Genomic DNA, 6,181 nt, shown 5'->3' with positions numbered 1-6,181 from the left:
TTATTCTCTTCAGAAGAGGAATACTCATCAGAGCTCATGAAGGGCATAAGGAGGTTCAATGGAATCTCTATGGTCTCTAGATGAGCCTCAGAGTCCTTTGGTTCCTCAGAGGGAAGCTCCTTATTGATCACTGGACGTCCCAGGAGGTCTTCCTCCTTGGGATTCATGTCCTCTCCTCTCCTCACAGGTTCGGCCATGGTGCTTATGTCAATGGCCTTGTACTCTCCTTTTGGATTCTCTTCTGTATTGCTTGGGAGAGTACTGGGAGGGATTTCAGTGATCCTTTTACTCAGCTGGCCCACTTGTGCTTCCAAATTTCTAATGGAAGATCTTGTTTCATTCATGAAACTCACAGTGGCCTTGGATAGATCAGAGACTAGATTTGCTAAATCAAAAGCATTTTGTTCAGAGTTCTCTGTCTGTTGCTGAGTTGATGATGGAAAAGGCTTGCTGTTGCTAAACCTGTTTCTTCCACCATTGTTAAAGCCTTGATGAGGCTTTTGATCCTTCCATGAGAAATTTGGATGATTTCTCCATGATGAGTTATAGGTGTTTCCATAAGGTTCACCTAAGTAGTTCACCTCTGCTATTGCAGGGTTCTCAGGATCATAAGCTTCTTCTTCTTCTCAGGATCATAAGCTTCTTCTTCAGAAGAAGCCTCTTGAGTACTGTTGGATGCAGCTTGCATTCCATTCAGACTCTGAGAAATCATATTGACTTGCTGAGTCAATATTTTGTTCTGAGCCAATATGGCATTCAGAGTATCAACTTCAAGAACTCCCTTCTTCATAGGCGTCCCATTACTCACAGGATTCCTTTCAGAAGTGTACAGGAACTGGTTATTAGCAACCATGTCAATGAGTTCTTGAGCTTCTGCAGGCGTTTTCTTTAGGTGAATGGATCCACCTGCAGAAGTGTCCAGTGACATCTTTGATAGCTCAGATAAACCATCATAGAATATATCCAGGATGGTCCATTCTGAAAGCATGTCAGAAGGACACTTTTTGGTCAACTGTTTGTATCTTTCCCAAGCTTCATAGAGGGATTCACCTTCTTTCTGTCTGAAGGTTTGAACATCAGCTCTAAGCTTGCTCAGCTTTTAAGGAGGAAAGTACTTGGCTAAGAAAGCCGTGACCAGCTTATCCCAAGAGTTCAGGCTGTCTTTGGGTTGAGAATCCAACCATAATCTAGCTCTGTCTCTTACAGCAAAAGGGAAAAGCATGAGCCTGTAGACTTCAGGATCTACTCCATTAGTCTTAACAGTATCACATATCTGCAAGAATTCAGTTAAGAACTGAAAAGGATCTTCAGATGGAAGTCCATGAAACTTGCAGTTCTGCTGCATCAGAGAAACTAATTGAGGTTTCAGCTCAAAGTTGTTTGCTCCAATGGCAGGAATGGAGATGCTTCTTCCATGTAAATTGGAATTAGGTGCAGTAAAGTCACCAAGCATCTTCCTTACATTATTATTATTTTCGGCTGCCATCTCCTCTGCCTGTTCGAAAATTTCTGAAAGGTTATCTCTGGATTATTGTATTTTAGCTTCTCTTAATTTTCTCTTCAGAGTCCTTTCAGGTTCTGGATCTGCTTCCACAAGAATGTTCTTATCCTTGCTCCTGCTCATATGACAAAGAAGAAGACACAGAAAAATAATAATATTAGGGATCCTTTTTTCCCAAGCACAGAGGTTCCCTTATGTGAGTAGAAGAAAAGAAGAAAAGAAAATCTGAACTCAGAGAGAGAGGGTTCGGATTTTTGGTGAGTTGAAGGAAAGATGTTAGTATATCAATAAATAGAATAAGATGGGAGAGGGAGAATTTTCGAAAATAATTTTTGAAAAAGAGTTAGTGATTTTTGAAAATGGTTTTTGAAAAATGTTAGTATTTTTCGAAAATTTTTGAAATAAAAAATAAAAAATAGAAATAATTAGTTAATTAAAAAGAAATTTTTAAAAGAGAGGGAAGATATTTTCGAAAATTAGAGAGAGAGAGTTAGTTAGGTAGTTTTGAAAAAGTTAAGAAACAAACAAAAAGTTAGTTAGTTAGTTGAAACAAATTTTTAAAAGATAAGAGGTTAGGAAGTTAGAAAAGATATTTGAAAAGATATTTTTGAAAAAGATAAGATAAGAAGATATTTTTGAAAAGATATGATAGAAATTAGTTTTGAAAAAGATTTGATTTTTAAAATCTCAATTAATGACTTGATTCATAAGAAATCACAAGATATGATTCTAGAACTTAAAGTTTGAATCTTTCTTAACAAGCAAGTAACAAACTTCAAATTTTTGAATCAAAACATTAATTGATTATGTTATTTTTGAAAATTATGATATAAAATAAGAAAAAGGTTTTTGAAAATTATTTTTTTGGAATTTTTGAAAATAACCATGAATTTTGAAAAAGATTTGAATTTTGAAAAAGATTTTGAAAAAGATAAGATTTTCAAATTGAAAATTTGATTTGACTCATAAGAAACAACTTGATTTTAAAAATTTTTTGAAAAAGTCAATCCAAATTTTGAATTTGATGAGAGAAAAAAAAGGAAAGATATTTTTTTGACTTTTGAAAATTTTTTTTTATAAAAAACATGAAAATTATGCAATGCATGAAATTTTTAGATCAAAACATGTGATGCATGCAAGAATGCTATGAATGTCAAGATGAACACCAAGAACACTATGAAGATCATGACGAACATCAAGAACATATTTTTGAAAAAATTTTAATGCAAAGAAAACATGCAAGACACCAAACTTAGAATTCTTTAATGCTTACGCACTAAGAATTCAAGAATGCATATGATAAACATGAAAAGACACAAAACAAAAAATCATCAAGATCAAACAAGAAGACTTACCAAGAACAACTTGAAGATCATGAAGAACACCATGAATGCATGAGAATTTTCGAAAAAATGCAAGATGCACATGCAATTGACACCAAACTTATGACATGACTCATGACTCAAACAAGAAACAGAAAAATATTTTTGATTTTTATGATTTTCTAATTTTTTTTGGATTTTTGTATAATTTTTTTGAAAAGATTTGGGAAAAAGGAAGTAATGAATTCATAGTCCTCAATCAAAATCCTGGGAATTAGACATGGCTTCATGGCCAGTCAAGCTAAAACATGTTATATGAAACACTAGAATTCATTCTTAAAATTTTTGAAGAAAAATATATTTTTGAAAACATTTTTTTTTTCGAAAACAGGTGAGAAGATTTTTTTGAAAAATTTTTGAAAATAAAACAAAAAGAAAATTACCTGATCTGAGCAACAAGATGAACCGTCAGTTGTCCAAACTCGAACAATCCCCGGCAACGGCGCCAAAAACTTGGTGCACAAAATTGTGATCTCCAGGCTCGAACAAATCCTGGTAATGGCTCCAAAGATTGGTGCTCTGATCTTAATTCATAATTGTCACAACTTCGATACAACTAACCAGCAAGTGCACTGGGTCGTCCAAGTAATACCTTACGTGAGTAAGGGTCGAATCCCACGGAGATTGTTGGTATGAAGCAAGCTATGGTCACCTTGTAAATCCCAGTCAGGCGGATATAAAATAATCATGGAGTTTTCGAATAATAAATAATAGAATAGGGATAGAGATACATATGTAATTCATTGGTGAGAATTTCAGATAAGCGAATGGAGATGCTTTTCGTTCCTCTGAACCTCTGCTTTCCTGCTATCTTCATCCAGTCAGTCTTACTCCTTTCCATGGCTGGCTTTATGTGATACATCACCACTGTCAATGGCTACTTTCGGTCATCTCTCGGGAAAATGATCCAATGCCCTGTCACGGCACGGCTAATCGTCTGGAGGCATCACCCTTGTCAATGGCTTCATCTTATCCTCTCAGTGAATAATATGCTCACGCACCCTGTCACGGCACGGCTATTCATCTGTCGGTTCTCGATCATGCTGGAATAGGATTTACTATCCTTTTGCGTCTGTCACTAACGCCCTGCAATCGCGAGTTAGGAGCTCGTCACAGTCATTCAATCATTGAATCCTACTCGGAATACCACAGACAAGGTTTAGACTTTCCGGATTCTCTTGAATGCCGCCATCATTCTAGCTTACGCCACGAAGATTCCGGTTAAGAGATCTAAGAGATATTCATTCTAGCTTAATTCATGTAGAACGGAAGTGTTTGTCAGGCACGTGTTCATAGGGGAGAAGGATGATGAGCGTCACACATAATCATCACCTTCATCACGTTCTTGGGTGCGAATGGATATCTTAGAAGCGAAATAAGAAGAATTGAATAGAAAACAGTAGTACTTTGCATTAATCTTTGAGGAACAGCAGAGCTCCACACCTTAATCTATGGAGTGTAGAAACTCTACCGTTGAGAATACATAAGTGGAAGGTCCAGGCATGGCCGAGATGGCCAGCCCCCTAAACGAGATCACAGGATCAAAATACAATCCAGGATGCCTAATACAATAGTAAGAGGTCCTATTTATAATAACCTAGCTACTAGGGTTTACATGAGTAAGTATTTGATGTATAAATCCACTTCCGGGGCCCACTTGGTGTGTGTTTGGGCTGAGCTTAAGTGTTGCACGTGCAGAGGCCATTTGTGGAGTTGAACGCCAGTTTTTGTGCCAGTTTGGGCGTTCAACTCTGGTTTTGGATCCTTTTCTGGCGCTGGACGCCAGATTTGGGTAGAAAGCTGGCGTTGAACGCCAGTTTACGTCGTCTATTCTTGGCCAAAGTATGGACTATTATATATTGCTGGAAAGCCCTGGATGTCTACTTTCCAACGCAATTGGAAGCGCGCCATTTCGAGTTCTGTAGCTCCAGAAAATCCACTTTGAGTGCAGGGAGGTCAGAATCCAACAGCATCAGCAGTCCTTTTTCAACCTCTGAATCTGATTTCTGCTCAAGTCCCTCAATTTCAGCCAGAAAATACCTGAAATCACAGAAAAACACACAAACTCATAGTAAAGTCCAGAAATGTGAATTTAACACAAAATCTATTAAAAACATCCCTAAAAGTAACTAGATCCTACTAAAAACATACTAAAAACAATGTCAAAAAGCGTATAAATTATCCGCTCATCATTGTTCTCAAGATCTCTTCGATTGCTTGATTTACTGCTTTCTTTAAATTCCCTGCACCCTAGTCTCTTTACATTTGCTGCACTTTACATTTCTTGCTCTTTAAGTTTCAGTCAATTTACTTTCTGCATTTTATAATTTCTGCAATTTACATTCTGCTGCTTAGATTTCATTCAATTCATCAATGTTAGCTTGACTAAACTAATCATATCACTAAAGTTGCTTGATCCATCAATCCCTGTGGGATCGACCTCACTCTTGTGAGTTATTATTACTTGATGCGACCCGGTACACTTGCCGGTGAGTTTGTGTGGAAATCTAATTTTCACCCATCAAGTTTTTGGCACCGTTGCCGGGGATTGATTTAGATTGACAATGATTAAGTGGTCGAGAAGTCTAGATTAAGCATTTTCTTTGTTTTGTTCTTTTAAATTTTTTGTTTTAAGCTGATAGCAAGGTGTTTAAGTTATTACCTCACTAAGAAATTCTCATCTGAGACATGAATTTCAATTTCTTTGGTGATTGTGTTTAACAAAATGAATTTCAACTCATCTTTTGATCAAACAAATTTCATGGGATATTGCTCACCATCACAATATGATTCAAGTCATTATCCTAATGGTGGATGAGAATATCACCAAGAAATCACATATTCTGAGCAACCCAACTATTAGGGATATGCTCCATAGCCACAAATTGATCAAGCAAATCACGAGATATTATCCAGAACCACAAAATGATTTATGTCATTATCCTCATGGTGTCTGGTCATATCAACAAGAGTGTGAACAATCAAGTGAAATGAATTTCCTCCCAGAGCCACAAAGTAACCCATACTGTTATGACATTGACACAAACTTTGGCTGGGAAGGGAAGTTCAATGCTCCATATGCTATTCATACAAAGACATCATCACTTGATCCTGCTAGCAATGAATTCATACAAGATTTCTCTCCAAGACCACAACATGATCCACATTGTGATGAATTCGTTAATAACTCACATTGTGGGAGGGAGGATCAAAACCAGAGAGCATTTGATAGTTCATACTCCACTTATCAAGGGCCATCATCACTTGAACAGACCTTTAATTCATTTATGCAAAATTG

The 6,181-nt window shown here is 36.7% G+C and overlaps 1 non-coding gene across 1 annotated transcript; it reads left to right on the top strand.

Annotated features, from left to right (window-relative positions):
- Window positions 1-982: 982 nt before the first annotated feature.
- LOC112787388 (small nucleolar RNA R71) lies at window positions 983-1,090 on the top strand. Its single transcript, XR_003194804.1, has one exon. It is a non-coding gene; the product is annotated as a small nucleolar RNA R71 (small nucleolar RNA).
- The last annotated feature ends 5,091 nt before the right edge of the window (window positions 1,091-6,181 follow it).

This window comes from Arachis hypogaea, chromosome 20 (genome assembly GCF_003086295.3).
Source record: "Arachis hypogaea cultivar Tifrunner chromosome 20, arahy.Tifrunner.gnm2.J5K5, whole genome shotgun sequence".
Lineage (NCBI taxonomy): Eukaryota > Viridiplantae > Streptophyta > Magnoliopsida > Fabales > Fabaceae > Arachis > Arachis hypogaea.
This window is presented reverse-complemented; position numbering and strand designations above follow the sequence as displayed.